Here is an 18,110-nt window from a genome sequence, read left to right on the forward strand (position 1 = left end):
TAGCGCCCGTCACGGCTACACGTGTTGGGCGCTATTTCAAAGTTAACTTCGATGTTAGGCGGTGAGACATCGAAGTCGCTAACCCCACGAGGGGATGGGAACAGCGCCCTACTTCGACGTTCAACGTCAAAGTAGGGAACGTGTAGACGATCCGCGTCCCGCAACATCGAAATAGCGGGGTCCTCCATGGTGGCCATCAGCTGAGGGGTTGAGAGATGCTCTCTCTCCAGCCCCTGCGGGGCTCTATGGTCACCGTGGGCAGCAGCCCTTAGCCCAGGGCTTCTGGCTGCTGCTGCTGCTGCTGCAGCTGGGGATCCATGCTGCATGCACAGGGTCTGCAACTAGTTGTCGGCTCTGTGTATTTTGTGCTGTTTAGTGCAAGTGTGTCCAGGAGGGGCCCTTTAAGGGAGCAGCTTGCTGTTGAGTCCGCCCTGTGACCCTGTCTGCAGCTGTTCCTGGCACCCTTATTTTGATGTGTGCTACTTTGGCGTGTAGACGTTCCCTCGCAGTGCCTATTTCGATGTGGTGCTGCCCAATGTTGAAGTTGAACATCGACGTTGCCAGCCCTGAAGGACGTGTAGACACTATTCATCTGTAGCATGCACGTGTAGATGTAGCCACATTGTACTTGCTTTCTCTAAAAACAAATTTAAGTTTTGTGTGCTAAGTGGAGCTGTGTTCTGTGCTGGGACCAATAAGCTATGGAGTCCTGTTTCTTTGGCAGCAGAAGATCAGAGAATTCTGGAAATGTTTAGCAGATCAAGAGCTGGCTGTGGCAGGAGGATGCTCAGAGATTGGTGTATACCAATTACTAGCCTGGAGGGGGACAGCAGAACCTAAGTAGGCTGAGAGCGCTGTGCTTGTACTGCCTGTGGCAAGCAAGTTTGGGAGATGACCACTGGGAGGCACAGACAGGGCCACTCCATGATGGACTGACACTGTAACAATCAATTATTTCGTGGTCAATTTATCATGTCTGTTTAGATGTGATAAATTGACTTCCAAACACCCTCTGTCAACTCCAGTACTCCACCAGGGTGAGAAGAGTAGCCGGAATAGATGTGAAAGCAGACCCCGCTGTCTTTACTGCATAAAAGACACTGCACGGTAAGTACATCAACTTTAGCTATGCTATTTGTGCAGCTGAAGTTGTATAGGTTAGGGAGTGTAGTGTAGACAAGGCCATCATGCTAAGAGTAGGAGGTAGTATAGCAATCAACAAACCTCACAACCTATCTCCACCACCCACAGAAAACATCCCATCATCTTTGGTGCAGGTGAAGGCACCACATATCTTTTGTGCTGACATGTAGGCATCTCGGGCTGTAACTAGACATTTTGGTGCCTCAGAGGATTATGTCACAGCTGAAAAGGAGATTTGTGAATACCAGTGGTACCTACATGCTGGACTGAACTGCCTAAAATGCGAGTTAAGCCACCCAGGTGTCTGGTATAACTTGATAACAATTCTGACCTTTAACTTTCTTATTTTTCCATTCTTCCTGGTTTTATTCAGGACTAGCAGTACCAAAATACACTAAGGTGAGAAAAGCTGCACTGGTTGGAATCAGGGAGTAATGCAACTCTTGAAAGAATACCTGAACTCCTGCAATTTCTAGCATGATTTCTAGGCAGCTAAACTAGAGGTGTTTATTTGAAGACACCCACCATATTTTTGGAGGTTTGTTGATTGCTATGCTTTCCACGACAATCAACAGTGCTGCCCTTAAGCACCCTTTGAGAAGGAATACTCTCTAACTTCTTGAAACTAAAGCCAGTGTCACTCTTCGCACATCCCACAAAGGATAACTTGTAAAGTACAATTATTGGCCCCATCCCTGACTTACAAAATGAGCTAATCAGCAGTAGAGCTCACATAGCAGGTCTAAGACTTACAGTGTAGGTCCAGGCACCCATGTAACAGAGCAATTCTGTTACCTGCTTCACACAGCTGGTTTGGAACTGAATTGAAGATGAACAGCTCTCAGATTCAGCTTTGCATCTCAAACAAGGGACCAAGGGACAGTGCAGGGAGGGAGAAAAAATATTTCAAAACTAAACAAATGAAGAGGCTTTTTGATGCCACCTTTAAACACTGAACTACATAGGAGCAAAGGACTCAGTGAAACCAAGTGATAGTGTGTTAAAGGGTAACACTCCCCTATGCCTTCTGTAATGGCTACTACAGAAGAAGAAACATATGGTGGGAATGCTGTGGAGAGGCTGGGCAGGGGTACTGGAATATATGCATCCTGGTGCCTTTCCCCATAAGTGCAAACGGAAAGAGGCCCATGGTGTATCTGCCATTTGTGCAGACACACATAGTGTTGGAGCAGCAGTCCCCAGCATACAGTAGCAGCTGCAGAGTTCGGCACTGGCTGGGGCAAAGGGGTCTCCGTCCACGCATATGTGGCTGAGAGCAGAGTTTGCATCCTGTGGCCCTGTACTCAGTTCTGGAATTTCACACCCCATGTGATGACTAATTTACAAAGTCATTATCAGTCATGGCAAAGGAGCAGGTCAGGAGATGAAATGAAGCTTTACAACAGGAATGCAGCTAAAGTGATACAGTATATCCTCATCTCACTAATGTGGCACTCACGCATTGAAATGGAAATATCCTCCAAAAATGCTCCCAGAGGCACTGTCAGACTCAATAGGGCTAACACTGAACCAGCCCTAAAGACAACCAACATTTTAAAATATTTCTTCCTGATCCTGATAAACAATCAGCCCTTCAGAATCACAGCTGGGCTAGAGATAAAGCTTCTTAGCCCAGCAATTCCCAAAACTACAAGGGCACTGGGCTGCTTTTTTAAAATATTATCAGCACATGTGCACACCATTCCATTCCTATGCCCTGGCCAGCCCTTGTGCTTCTGCAAGCATCAAAAAGTAATGTAAGGTACAAGAGGCCTGTTCTCCAACACAGTAGTTTCAGCTTCCTGCCTCCAGGACAGAGAGGTGGGGTGTACGGATCTGACAATGTGTATGTCTAACCAGTGCATGTTACATGCGCTGTCTCTGGGCCTGGAATGCTCTGTTGGTACAGCCCACAGCTAGAAAGCCTTGGGTCCTTAGCTCTAGCTTTCAGCTTTGAAAGCCTCTGGTTCAGTTTGGCTGACAACCAAGACAATGGCCATCACACATAGATGCTCCTTCCCTCTGCTGGGATCAGGAAAAAAGTTGCAGCCCTGCCCCCACCCGCTAACCCTCCCACTTCTGCTGTGCCAAGAGATGGGAAAGAGACATGGCCCCAACCCTCCCCCAGCCAGGAGCCCAGCCCCGGCCTCCCCTGGCATGCAGGAAGGCACCTTCCCCCACCGCAGGAGCTACAGCTGGGACTGCAGAAGTTTGCCCAACACAACCAACTCTCTCCTGCCCCCCGGGGACAGTGGGGCCAGGAAACATGTGGGGGACCTGGACCCCCACAAGGAAATGCCAGGGCTGGGCAGTGCAGCTCTGCCTCCCCCATCCATGGACCAGCTCCTTCTTTGCTGCTGTAGCACCTTGAGACCTCCCAGTCCGCTGCTGTAAGCCCCCTGCTCTGCAACTCCCCACCCCCTGCCTGATTCCCCCACCAACGTACACCCAAGTCAGCCTCAGTTCACTGCCTACTGCCCTAACTCCACTACCTTCCACCTCCTGCCATGAACCTCCCTCCAACAAAACCCCTACTTTGACACCTGCACCCCAAACCTATGCCCTGACCTTCCCAGGCACACACCAAACCCAGTGCCTTCCCCCCCACCCTCTACCCTCACCAAACTAACCCCTCTCCTTTCACTAAGCACCCCGCTGTTCCAGCCACTGCACTCCTCTACCCCATCCCGTGGCCACAGGCTGCCCCCCACACCCTAACACCACTTCTAAGCCTCTCCCAACAAACCCCCAGCTTTTACTCCCCTGGTCCCTGCCCTCACTCTACCACACTCCACTCCTGCCCTAACCATCCCCACACCAAAACCCCTATTATGGCATTGACACCCCTATCCCCTACCCAAACCCCCTCACTCACACCAAACACTGTTCTCTCAGTCCCCACCACCCTGAACTTCCTTCAGCATCCCTCACTCCCTGTCCTGGGTCCCCCACACCCAGACCCTACCCTCATATCTCCACTCCCACCCCAACCACACAACAATCCCTCTGCCCTTATCCCCCACTCCACGGCTTCACTGCCGCACCTTCCGCCCTGACCCCCAATTCTCCCAGCTCTCTGATTACTACCCTGTGCTACCCATCCCCCTACCATCAGCCCTCCCACACCCCAACACTCACCTACTCCTCTATTTATTGTAGCAAAAAACAGACAGACCACAAATGTTGTCTGCCAACAAGCTCTATGTCATTTCTGAATCCCCCTCAGATGTTTATTAATACAAACTTTTTCCTTCATTTTCCAAAAATACAATAATACGTGTAAACCATATATATTTTCCTTTTATTTTCCAAATAGAAAATAAACCCCTTACTTCACTTAAATACCTGAGCAACACCAGGTCAGTCTGATAGTAGGGCTACACAAATCACATTGCAGTGTTTATCTGATGAGGGATTAAGTACATAGCAAAGTGCAACTACCATGATTCAAAATTACTGGTTTACTTCCGTATTTAACTAACAGATCCCAACACTAAATTATACAATAAACAGTACTTCACACAATTTAGCTAAAAATGCCCAAACAAAAACCACTGCAACTTTCAGGAGGGGGAATAAGGTTTCAGATATGGAGTGTCTGATGCACTCAGGACGACTCTTTCTATTAACTCCATTAGGCTTTGGATAAGACACTTAACCATAGTTTTGACATCTTTCCAAAAACTTCAAGTATATGAAGCCGTTTATTACGGAGCTACTGAACGAGGTTTATATGTTGTGACCTGCTGGTGTTTACTCTTTGTGGTGATTTTAGTTCATACGTTCAGCCTCACTCAGAGGCTGAGGCTGATGTCCCTGTACTCCACTCTAACACAAGCAGGTTTCCACAGGCAGCTCCACTGACCACAAGGGAAGTGCTATAGATTTGCCACGGTGGGAGTCACAAGAAACACACGTGAAAGCCTTGGTTTCCCTTTTTGTAGATCACTTTAGCTCACCAATAAAACAAAAGCACAGCTGATTTCTTCAGTAAGACCCTTCAAACTTTTCAGACAAAAATCCCACACATTTAACCACTCACTCTGTCCTCAGCAGGACCACAGAATTGCTCCTTCGCCACTCTCCTTTTCACTTCAAAGGAGGCAGAGAAGTAAATGAGAGTTCTTAGGGGAGTGTTTCTGGAATCCAAGGAGAAACTGTTGGAAGTAATCCAGTAAATCAGAGAATCCCAGAAGGATCTTGGCTCTGTTTAGAACAGAGAAGCCGAGTTGAGCACATTTAACTTCACGTCCTTTGGGAGAAGTGGAAGGGTGTGAAATGTATTTTGAAAGGTGAATGATTCTTTCAGGAAATAGAGCAATACTAGTGTACAGATTGGGGTATTTAATAGCTTACCAAAGGAAGAGTGGAAGGGAAATAAACATTGTATTTGGCAGTTTTACTTATGGTTCTATTTTTATAACCATGTTTTATAATTCACCAAAAGAGTCAGCGAGAGCTTTGGTACTCCAGTAGTTGGCAGTATTCATTCCTAATTACCTCTTTGGAGGCTACTTAATTGTTTAAAAGCTCTCTTTGCACTCTGAAGCATATATGTATTGCACATAAAATTAACATATACCCCAAGCATGCTTTCCTCTAACTGTGGAAATGAAAAGAACATAACATCCCATAGAATCCACCATGAATCGCTATACATACATCTAATTTTCTTATCCAGCTGTGGCAGGGTGGGGCCAGGAGATGGGAGGCAGGAGTGAAAACAGAGCGGAGACAGAGTTGACAAAGTGGGAGCAGCTGAGGAGTAGGCTGCCCTAAATCAATGAGGGCCAGCTGATCCCACTCAGGGCTACCTTTATACGCCCTTCCCCAGGCAGGGCAAGGGGATGGTGATTAAGGAGTGTTTGGGAGGTGAGTGAGGAGAGGGAAGGAGACTTAGAGGAACACCAGAGACCACAAAGGAGGAGAGGAGCCTCAGCAACCTGGGGGGCTGGACTGCCCCAATCTGGAGTGGGGCCTGGAGCACAGACTGTGCAGAACTGGTCAGCTGGAGGAGCCAAACACAGGAGGGGACTTGCTGCAGTGGCTACCACAAGCAGAAGGAGGTGCCGGGGGTAATTCCCTGGAGAAGCAGCCCAGGGAGAGGAGCTGCAGGGGTAAGGGGGAAGAGAGTTAGCCCTCCCTGGTAGTGGCCATCCAGGGTCCCTGGGCTGGAAGTGGGTGGGCACCAGTTCCCCCCTGCCTCTGACTACCTCCTGCCCCAGTAAGGGTAACAGGGTTCATATGGTGGGGCTAGCAGACTAAACAGAGGACCTGGGGCCCAGGAATGAGACTGACTCTGCCACACAGCCCAATGATGTAATTAGACCCTCCACTAACTACAGTAGGCTGTGGATCAGGCCCTTATATACCACAGTCTAAACTTCAAATACTTTTTGTAGTATAGTAGTGCCTAAAGAAGGGATGTGGAAGAAGAGACATAAAGGCTGCATCTACACAAGCTGGCTACTTCAAAGTAGCTGGCACAATGTCAAAATAGCACGCATCGTGTCTATGCACTACTTCAATGTTGACCATCGACAGCACCAGCCCTGGAGGACGTGTGGATGATATGTACCAAAGTAGACTATTTTGCTGTTGTTACTTTGAAACAGGCTACTTTGATGTAGTGTCCTAGTGTAGATATAGCTAAAGAGATTTCAGTTCTCTTTTCCTTTCTGTCCAGTTTGCTGGGGATGACTTCTTTTTTAAATTAACATGAGTGGTCTCATAATGTTTACTTTTCTCTTGAGCAGGCTGTCTGTAGAGAGAGTTTGAAAAATACTGAAACCCACTGAAAATCAGGGGAGCTGTTCATGTACAGTACATAATTACACTATTTTTAATCTTGGAACATTATATTTCAAATTATATCTGGTTTCAGCAGAAGAAAAAACACTTTCAAAATTAATCTCTAAGGGTCTTGTAGATAACTTCTGAGGAAGTGTTTTAAATGCACAGGTCTCCTTTTGGAAACCTTTACAGAATAATTAATGATTCCAGACAAGGAATAAGATTGAATCCAATATAGTTTGTGTCAGTGTCCAAATATCACCTAGAGACAAAACTGGAAGCTTTGAGGGTAAATTCTGTTTTCAGTTAACTAGTGCAAATCCAGTTTAAATTCACCAAAGTCAAAAAGTTAATCTGTATTATGCAGTGGAACTAAGAGAAGAATTTGACCATCAATTTTGGGAATACAGGAGCAAAAGCTGCATCAGAACTTAAAGATCTGGCTTGTGAAGAACACCCCTTCTCACTGCTAATTGAACGGTACATTACAACATTTAAAGGGGTTGCTCCCCATCAATACACATGCATGCAGTAATTACAATATTCATATGAAAGAGATGTACATGTCTGCATCAATTGGAGATTGGACATTTCAAAGTGAAATACAGCTTAAGAGAGAAAAATCCTTAAAATAATTGTTCTCCTTTCCATATCCCTGGATTAGCAAAAGATTATGTGTATCTATTGCAGCAGATCTTACCTGCAACCCTACAAGCCAATCCAGCAGCATCATAGTAGTGCATTACTCTATCATGTTTAAAATTCAAAGTCAGCTCTTCTTTCTGGTGCTGGGAATATAACTGAAGCAATATGCTTAGCCACTGGGAGACACAGAGAGCCTCTATCATTCTGTAGCAATCTCTGTACTAATATGGAGAGTACTTGCATCCAGCTGTCTTCTGGTGGACACGCGTAACAATCCCTGTAATATGAGAACTATAGCTGGGATGGGAAATGGGGCGAAGACCCAAACATAGCAAGCTTTGGGAGTATATCAGGGACTTGAACTCCCTATTTGGTGTGTGGGAGGACACTATTATCTTAAACTTACAAAAGTATTTAAGATTTACATGCCCTACTCTATACTTTTTACAAAACCCTAATAAACAATCTCACTGCCATTGTCAATAAAAATAAGACTTCTGGTACATAAAGCTGCCTTACCCTATGCATCTAGCTTCATTTAAAACAGGATAATTATTCTGTTATAATAAGACAGGTGTTTTAAAAGAGGCTGTAGTGTGATTTTTTTAAATTGTATTATGCAATCACCTCTAAATATCAGCCCTTAGAATACTCTAAATGGCCAACTACTCACCCCATTATGATACTTTCATGATGTGTTCTAAAGCTGACTTCTAGTAAAACTAGAATAATTTTCCTTAACTGTTATCACAACTCCACCAAGTGAATGAGATTTGCAAGGCTTGATTTCACCATAGGAAGTATTCACCACAGTTCTGATCCTATCACTTTTCCAACTAGTAATCTATAGAACATAGATAAAGCTTTGCCATATATTTGAACACATAAATTTTGCACTTGTTTACATTCTAGGTTGTTTGCAATTGAAACTCGCAAAGATTATTTTAAACAGGTTTATATTTTATAGGAGTTTATTTCTCGGCATGAGTGAATTTCACCCTTGTACAGAGGGAGAGCGCAGGGATTAGTCTGAGGATTTTAGTGGTGCATAAGACTTGTGCTGACCCTCTGGACAGGGGTGAATTTCATGCTGTGAATGTTGCAGAAGTGATCTTTTTCTAATACATATTATTTTGTTGGTTACATAGAACCAACTCATGACCTGATCCTGCAAAACCTGAGACAACAGGGATTTTACAGGGGGAATGCTTATAAAACTGGACTCCCACACTGCATTTGATAAACAAGAGTACAGATTTTTTTCATATTTAGACATCAGGACTTAAGAATGGATCTTTATCTGGATAATGAGAATATTCAGCAAGAATAAGGAATTTAAAAAGACTTTTGAAGGGTTGTTACAAACTCTCTCTCTCAGATTTTTCAAGATACTTCCTTTGGGGATAAATTAATCTAAAACTTCCTATTGCAGGGGCATTTTAAATCTTCCTCTGAAATACCTGAAACTACCAACAACAGCATGCTGAACTACATGGAGCAATGTTCATGTGGTGTCTGCTAATTCCAAGCATCTTTTGAAGCGCTAAATACTTCTGAACCTCAGACACTCCACAGGTACCTAAAATTAAATTAGGTATCAAATTAGTGTGAACACTTATTACTATTTTTAAAATGTTCCATATTAACATGACATGAAATTGTAGATAATTTTCAAATTACAGTCTGGATTTAGAGTCTTTTTAGAACTGTTTCTGGAAACTTTTGGGAGACTTACATAACACAGTGTGTAGCACTATAGTTAAGGGCATGTTAGCATTAACAATGTAAACCTCTTTGGAAAAGCTTATGAATGAACTGGAAATGTTCAGTTTGATCTTAACGTTTATATAAATATTTCAGATGAGAAACTTTGTTTTTAACATTCCTACATTTAATAATTATTTTTGAAAGCCTGGCCAGTTTTAGACGGAAAGGGGAATAGGCAAGAAAGGTGTCATTTCAATGGTACTAGAAAATTTCAAAATGTGTCACTGTAAAGAAGAATCTTGATGCTCCTTTACTACTTCCCACCTGGCATGTCTACATCCTAAAAGCTTGTATGATGTATGAATTAGTAGGGGTACAGTCCCACCTTCCCTCCCCCATCTGCAGCCCCAAGATGAGACGTGAGAAGCAGCACACAGTAGGATCTCAATTCCATGCATGGCTGTATATGATCAGGTACTAAATTTCATTTCAGTACCTGCAGTATTTGACTTGTTCCCTGTAGTAAGTAGAGGGAAATACCGAGGCAACAAAACTTATTAAAGAAAGAATAGCCATATTTGTAAGGGTGACCACAGAAGCTGTGCCAAACTGTAAAGATAGCCAGTACCTACCCTTGGGAACTAATGGATCTCACATGGCAAGCTAATACATCACCTGGGTTGAGTCTGTGACACAAATATTAGAAGAAGGCAAGAGAGGTTAGGGACATTCCAGTCCTGAAAGAGTTTTCTTCTCCTCATTACTAGTGACTCTAATTACTTAGAAAAAAGAGAAATGAGATAAATCTTGTAGAGCCAGAAATGTGACCTGATTTCCATCCTCATTTAGAAACTGTTACTTTGCAAGATAAGCTTAAAGAGACACTGTTAGGTCAAAGTGCAGCCACAGTTCTGGTTCTGCATGGGGAAAAAAACCCAAAAGATTACTGGGGGTCAGTTTGTGCTATAATTCAGGTATATGCTATTTTCCTCACTTACAACAGATATTTACTCCCAGATCAAGAACCAGAAGTGCAACTAGGATGCCTCTGGACAAAGTCCAGGACTAAGAGTGCTCATGTGTGGTTTCAGTTCCTGGTTACACCATAGACTTCCTGGCTATTAGCCAGGATGATCAGGGATGGTGTCCCTAGTTTGTCGTAAGCGGGGAATGGATTAATTGATGGTTATCTGTTCTGTTCATTCCCTCTGGTGCACCTGGCACTGGCTGCTGTCAGAAGACAGGATACCGAGCTAGATGGACCTTACCTAAACTCAGTTTACCCTTCTGTATATAGGGATGACAATACTTCCCTAGAGTTGTTGCATGCCTGAAATCAGTGGCAGTACTTGCAGAGGAAAAAAAAAATTCTCAATGTGAAAAAGGGAGACAGTTTCTGAACTACACATTTGTAAAGTACTTTGAGATCCTCAGTTTTAAGGTGCTATAGAAGTGCAAGATTTATTATTGATAGCTAAAGAACAATGGCTCTCAGTCTTTCCAGACTACTGCACCCCTTCCAGGAGTCTAATTTCTCTTGTGTACTCCTGAGTTTCAAAATCAGACATAAAAATACAAAATTATCACTGCACACTATTACTGGAAAATTTACTATCTCATTTTTATAACATGAGTATAAAATAAATCATTTGGAACATAAATATTGTATTTACATTTCAGTGCATAGTATATAGAACAGTTTAAACAACTCATTGCCTGTGGGGAAATTTTAATTACACTATATGGCTAGTGCTTTTCTATGTAGCCTGTTGTAAAACTAGGTAAATATCTAAATGAGTTGCTGTGCCCCATGGAAGGCCTCTGCCTACCCCATGAGTACTCATCAGTAACCCTGGTTGAGAATTTGTGCCTAAGAATAAACATACAGAATCAGAGAAAAACATACATCAAAGCCTAGATCCCCAATCATGTATAATGTGTTCTGTCATATTTGTATGAGAATATTCCTAGCATTAACTTTGGTCACGTACAAAGAATTACGTAAACTCAGCTTCTTAAGGCTGAAACCTTTTGACATGTAAATCTAAAAATATCACAACTTATACCACAGGCCAAGATTAAAATTACTTTTCATCACTGAGAGACTTTCCCTACAGAAATCGGGTGGTTTTATTCTAAACAGAACAAAAAGCAGTCCTGTAGCACTTTAAAGACTAACAAAATAAATTATTTGGGGATAAGCTTTTGTGCGACAGACCCACTTCTTCAGAGCAGTCATGTCAGTCCCACAAAAGCTCATCCCTAATAATTTTATTTTGTTAGTCTTCAAAGTGCTACTGGACTGCCTTTTTTTTGGGGGGGCGGGAGGTGAAGAAACAGTCTAACATGGCCACCTCTCTGTTACTGTTTCCTAAACAGATATACTTCTGTGGGTTTCTTTCTCCTGCACTTGCCATGTGACAAGGCTATTCAGACACAGACTATTCCCAAACCAGAAGATCTCTCTTCCACCTCACCCTGACATTGGTCCTCCTGTGCTTTCTGGGAAGCAGCTAGTATAGTATTTCTTGGCAGTGATATGCAAGTCCCCCTCCCACCAACCAGCACCAGCATCTTCAAATACACTGTCATCTCAGGACATTAAAATAAGTGACCTGCATGCTGCAGCTCTGACCTTTTACAGGCTCTGCCACCAAAAGCTTATAGGATTGTTCCACTTCCATCTGCATCTCCACCTGCCTGGCTTACCCAGGCCAAAAACAAGGCTCAGACAGACTGTGCGTGTTGGAAACCACATCCCAATTTCCTCTGGCTGCCACCTTTCCCTCCAAACCATAGAGAAACAATTCACAATTCACCTCCCCAAACCATGGAAATCCTGAGAAATGGCACTAAAACGAACTTCAGCACCTTGGACAAGACATTTACCCCACGAATAAAGAAATAACACTTTTAAAATCTGCAAATCAGCCCTGAAAAAGTTGCCCGGGACACGAGCCTATTGGACACATCCGCGGTGCGCTTTATTTTTAGTATTGATAAATCCCTTTGGCTCGCACCCAGCGCTGAGCCCACGAGACGCCCTGTCTTTCGGGGGAGAGGCGCGTTCCCTAGGGGGCTTCATAACACACTTCTCTCTCGGCTGCAAATCCCCCCGACTCGAAAGAGCAGGTTAAGCTCAAGCGCCACAAATCACCTTTATTCAGCCTCACGGAGCAAAGCCAGACCTGTTGCTCCGAGCGTGCCCGGGCGATTTTGAAAGCTCAGTTGCTCCCCACCCCCTCCCGCCGCCCAAATCCCCAAGAAAAATCCGATTTATTCCCCATTCCGGCCCCATCTCGGCGGCGCAGATTCCGCATTAATTCTGCTTCTCTGCTCTCCCACGGTGCCCCAGGAATGGCACCAGCCCCGCCCGGACCGCTCGGTAAAAGCCCCAGTCGCTTTGAAGAGGTCGCCGGCGCGCCCCGCGCTTTTACCTCCCTTCTCTCACTATACGCCACTGGCGAGCTCCAGTCGGGCCAGCCACTTCCCCGCAGCATTTAAAGAGGGGCGCTTTGCAAACGGCGGGGGGAGGCCCGGGGCTGCCACTACGTGCCCGTCAGCTCCGGTGCTAACTTTCGGAGAAAGAAGCTCAACGCGAGCTTTGTGTGGCAATCAAGACCTGTGCTCCCCACGCTCCCCGGCGCCTGAGAGACAGAGAGAGAGAGAGAGCCCGAGAGCGCGTGTGAATATAATTATTACACAGCCAATGGGAAGTGGACGACAGCGATTTTAATATCTACATATTCTAAATCACTGCCCCCACCCCCTCGAAAACACTGTCCGCAGCTGGAAGCGGGGGACAAGGAGAGAGAGAGAGAGAAACCCCGCTCGCTATTTAATTAAACTTCCTCCCACTTGCCAGTTAATTTCTGACCCACAGGGTCCCACGCCACATCCTCCGACTCCGCTTTTCCCCGGTTGCTGTTCTCGTGGTGGCGCTGGAAGTAGCTCAGCGGGTCCCTACATCTAAAACAACAAGAAGTCCTGTGGCGCCTTCCACACTAACCGCTATATCTAAAGTTTACATATAAATCGACGTATATCTATACTTGCGACTAAAGTCACCCGCCGGCAGCATCCCTGCTGCGCCGAGCCAACGTCGCGTCCTTGCCCGTCTTATCCTGCAGTGCAGCGGCGCGCGAAGGGCCCCGGGGAGCACCGCGGAGGACAGGGGGCTCCCGGGGTCTCCTCACTCTGCTGCTGGAAACCCTCCTCCGAAAGAGGATGCGGGGCAGGCTCGAGCCGCCGGTGCAGCTTGCTGCGCCTCGCCCGGTAGCGCGCGGGGCGGCTGGGTCACTCCCAGCGAAGAGACAAAACCGAGCCACTTACATGGACTTATTTACTATTTCCTGCTAACCCAAGAGTCCCGCCGCCACTGCATTGTATCCACAGAGCTCGACGCCCCGTCCAGGCACTCCCCAGGGGTGGGCGCTCCAGCTCATTGCGGCGGCTCTTGCCCCCGGTCCCTCAAGCGGTTCTTCCCCATCCTGGACGGCGCCAGCTCCAGAGGCTGCAGGAGTTACTCGCGCCTGCCTGAGTGTGGGGCGGCGCAGCTCCCAGTCGGTGGGCGGTGTTAGCAGGCACCGCCTCCCCCGCCCACCACAGCCCCCTCCGCGCACCGCCAGCTCCAGCTGCGAGCGCCGGACGCCAGGAGCGCTGGGCCGGCGCGAGCGCAACCGGGCAGCGCCGCCTGCTGGCCAGCAGCCGCTTCGCAACGGGCGAGTGAACCGAGAGCGCCTGGCGGGGCGGGCGGGGGCGTGCAGCGTGTTGGGAGAGGGAGGGGCGGTTAAAAGGGAGAGAAGCGGGGAAGGAGGGAATGGTGAGGCGGGTCTCAGGCGGGAGGTGGGTTGATGGGATGGGGCAGAGGAGGGAATGGTGGGGTGGCCGTGAGGGGGAGGTGGGATGGGGCAGAGGAGGGAGTGGTGGGGTGGCCGTGAGGGGGAGGTGGGATGGGGCAGAGGAGGGAGTGGTGGGGTGGCCGTGAGGGGGAGGTGGGATGGGGCAGAGGAGGGAATGGTGGGGTGGCCGTGAGGGGGAGGTGGGATGGGGCAGAGGAGGGAATGGTGGGGTGGCCGTGAGGGGGAGGTGGGATGGGGCAGAGGAGGGAATGGTGAGGTGGCCGTGAGGGGGAGGTGGGATGGGGCAGAGGAGGGAATGGTGGGGTGGCCGTGAGGGGGAGGTGGGATGGGGCAGAGGAGGGAATGGTGGGGTGGCCGTGAGGGGGAGGTGGGATAGGGCAGAGGAGGGAATGGTGGGGTGGCCGTGAGGGGGAGGTGGGATGGGGCAGAGAAGGGAATGGTGGGGTGGCCGTGAGCAGGAGGTGGGATGGGGCAGAGGAGGGAGTGGTGGGGTGGCCGTGAGGGGGAGGTGGGATAGGGCAGAGGAGGGAATGATGGGGTGGCCGTGAGGTGGAGGTGGGATAGGGCAGAGGAGGGAATGGTGGGGTGGCCGTGAGGGGGAGGTGGGATGGGGCAGAGGAGGGAATGGTGGGGTGGCCGTGAGCAGGAGATGGGATAGGGCAGAGGAGGGAGTGGTGGGGTGGCTGTGAGGGGGAGGTGGGATGGGGCAGAGGAGGGAATGGTGGGGTGGCCGTGAGGGGGAAGTGGGATAGGGCAGAGAAGGGAATGGTGGGGTGGCTGTGAGGGGGAGGTGGGATGGGGCAGAGGAGGGAATGGTGGGGTGGCCGTGAGCAGGAGATGGGATGGGGCAGAGGAGGGAATGGTGGGGTGGCCGTGAGGGGGACGTGGGATGGGGCAGAGGAGGGAATGATGGGGTGGCTGTGAGGGGAATGTGGGATCAGGGATAGGAGTGAATGGTGGAGGAGTTCTTAGCCGTGTCTACACGTGCACGCTACTTCGAAGTAGCGGCACTAACTTCGAAATAGCGCCCATCACGGCTACACGTGTTGGGTGCTATTTCGATGTTAACATCGACATTAGGCGGCAAGACGTCAAAGCCGCTAACCCCATGAGGGGATGGGAATAGCGCCCTACTTCGACGTTCAACGTCGAAGTAGGACACGTGTAGACGATCCGCGTCCCGCAACATCGAAATAGCGGGGTCCGCCACGGTGGCCATCAGCTGAGGGGTTGGGAGATGCTCTCTCTCCAGCCCCTGCGGGGCTCTATGGTCACCGTGGGCAGCAGCCCTTAGCCCAGGGCTTCTGGCTGCTGCTGCTGCAGCTGGGGATCCATGCTGCATGCACAGGGTCTGCAAGCAGTTGTCGGCTCTGTGGATCTTGTGTTGCTTAGTGCAAGTGTGTCCAGGAGGGGCCCTTTAAGGAAGTGGCTTGCTGTTGAGTCCGCCCTGTGACCCTGTCTGCAGCTGTTCCTGGCACCCTTATTTTGATGTGTGCTACTTTGGCGTGTAGACGTTCCCTCGCAGTGCCTATTTCGATATGGTGCTGTGCAACGTCGATGTTGAACGTCGACGTTGCCAGCCCTGGAGGACGTGTAGACGTTATTCATCGAAATAGACTATTTCATAAGAACATAAGAACATAAGAACATAAGAATGGCCATACTGGGTCAGACCAAAGGTCCATCAAGCCCAGCATCCCATCTGCCGACGGTGGCCAATGCCAGGTGCCCCAGAGAAGAACAGAAGACAAGTGATTTATCTCCTGCCATCCATCTCCTGCCCTTGTTATGAAGGCTAGGGCACCATACTTTATCCCTGGCTAATAGCCATTTATGGACCTGACCTGCAAAAATTTATCAAGCTCTTTTTTAAACCCTAATAGAGTCCTGGCCTTCACAGCCTCCTCGGGCAAGGAGTTCCACAGGTTGACTGTGCGCTGTGTGAAGAAAAATTTCCTTTTATTAGTTTTGAACCTACTACCCATCAATTTCATTTGGTGTCCCCTAGTTCTTGTATTATGGGAAAAGGTAAATAATTTTTCTATATTCACTTTCTCCACACCATTCATGATTTTATATACCTCTATCATATCGCCCCTCAATCGCCTTTTTTCCAAACTGAAAAGTCCCAGTCTCTCTAGCTTCTCCCCATATGGGACCCTTTCCAAGCCCCTAATCATCTTAGTCGCCCTTTTCTGAACCTTTTCTAATGCCAATATATCTTTTTTGAGGTGAGGAGACCACATCTGCACGCAGTACTCGAGATGTGGGCGTACCATAGTTTTATATAGGGGAAGTATGATATCTTTTGTCTTATTATCGATCCCTTTTTTAATAATTCCTAACATCCTATTTGCCTTACTAACTGCCACTGCACACTGCGTGGATGTCTTCAGAGAACTATCCACTATAACTCCAAGATCCCTTTCCTGATCTGTCGTAGCTAAATTTGACTCCATCATGTAGTACGTGTAATTTGGGTTATTTTTTCCAACATGCATTACCTTACACTTACCCACATTAAATTTCATTTGCCATTTTGCTGCCCAATCACTCAGTTTGCTGAGATCTTTTTGTAGTTCTTCACAATCCCTTTTGCTTTTGACTGTCCTGAACAACTTGGTGTCATCTGCAAACTTTGCCACCTCACTGCTTACCTCATTTTCTAGATCATTGATGAACAAGTTGAACAGGATCGGTCCCAGGACTGACCCCTGGGGAACACCACTAGTTACCCCCCTCCATTGTGAAAATTTACCATTTATTCCCACCCTTTGTTTTCTGTCTTTTAACCAATTCCCGATCCATGAAAGGACCTTTCCTCCTATCCCATGACCACCTAATTTACATAAAAGCCTTTGGTGTGGGACCGTGTCAAAGGCTTTCTGGAAATCTAGGTATATTATGTCCACTGGGTGCCCCTTGTCTGCATGTTTATTAACCCCTTCAAAGAATTCTAATAGATTAGACAGACACGACTTCCCTCTGCAGAAACCATGCTGACTTTTGCCCAACAATTCGTGCTCTTCTATGTGCCTTGCAATTTTACTCTTTACTAGTGTTTCTACTAATTTGCCTGGTACTGATGTTAAACTTATCGGTCTATAATTGCCAGGATCTCCTCTAGAGCCTTTTTTAAATATTGGCGTTATATTGGCCGTCTTCCAGTCATTTGGTACCAAAGTGGATTTAAAGGATAGGTTACAAACCACTGTTAATAACTCCGCAATTTCACATTTGAGTTCTTTCAGAACCCTTGGGTGAATGCCGTCTGGTCCTGGAGACTTGTTACTATTCAGCTTATCAATTAATTCCAAAACCTCCTCTAATGTCACTTCAATCTGAGTGAGTTCCTCAGATTTGTTGCCTAAAAAGGCTGGCTCAGATTTAGGAACCTCTGTAACATCTTCAGCCGTGAAGACTGAAGCAAAGAAATCATTTAATCGCTCTGCAATGGCACTGTCTTCCTTGATCGCTCCTTTTATATCTTTATCATCCAAGGGCCCCACTGCTTTTTTAGCAGGCTTCCTGCTTCTAATGTATTTAAAAAACATTTTACTATTGTTTTTTGAATTTTTGGCTAGCTGTTCCTCAAACTCTTTTTTGGCTTTTCTTACTACATTATGACAGTTAATTTGGGAGTGTTTATGTTCCTTTCTATTTTCCTCACTAGGATTTGACTTCCACTTTTTAAAAGCTGCCCTTTTCTCTCTCACTGCCTTTTTAACATGGCTGTTTAGCCATGGTGGTTCTTTGTTAGGTCTCTTACTGTGTTTTTTTATTTGGGGTATACATTTAAGTTGGGCCTCTAGTATGGTGTCTTTAAACAGTTTCCATGCAGCTTCCAGGGATTTTAGTTTAATTACTCTACCTTTTAGTTTCTGTTTAACTAGCTTCCTCATTTTAGTGTAATTCCCCTTTTTGAAATTAAATGCCAGAGTGTTTGACCGCTGCGGTGTT

The 18,110-nt window shown here is 46.9% G+C and overlaps 1 protein-coding gene across 14 annotated transcripts in view; it reads right to left on the reverse strand.

Annotated features, from left to right (window-relative positions):
- The window catches only part of LOC142008137 (sodium channel protein type 5 subunit alpha-like), a 351,358-nt gene extending 337,554 nt beyond the window's left edge, over window positions 1-13,804 (reverse strand). For 9 of the 14 annotated variants that reach the window (XM_074985128.1, XM_074985135.1, XM_074985134.1 and 6 more), the window contains exon 1: window positions 13,621-13,804. The gene's annotated coding sequence lies outside the window, so the exon portion shown is untranslated. Of the gene's footprint in view, window positions 1-7,636; window positions 7,761-12,725; window positions 12,908-13,620 lie in introns of those variants that run through there. The other 5 variants (XM_074985125.1, XM_074985124.1, XM_074985126.1 and 2 more) reach the window with 4 other exon arrangements.
- Window positions 13,805-18,110: the final 4,306 nt, after the last annotated feature.

The sequence above is a fragment of the Carettochelys insculpta genome, chromosome 2 (assembly GCF_033958435.1).
Source record: "Carettochelys insculpta isolate YL-2023 chromosome 2, ASM3395843v1, whole genome shotgun sequence".
NCBI classification, from domain to species: domain Eukaryota; kingdom Metazoa; phylum Chordata; order Testudines; family Carettochelyidae; genus Carettochelys; species Carettochelys insculpta.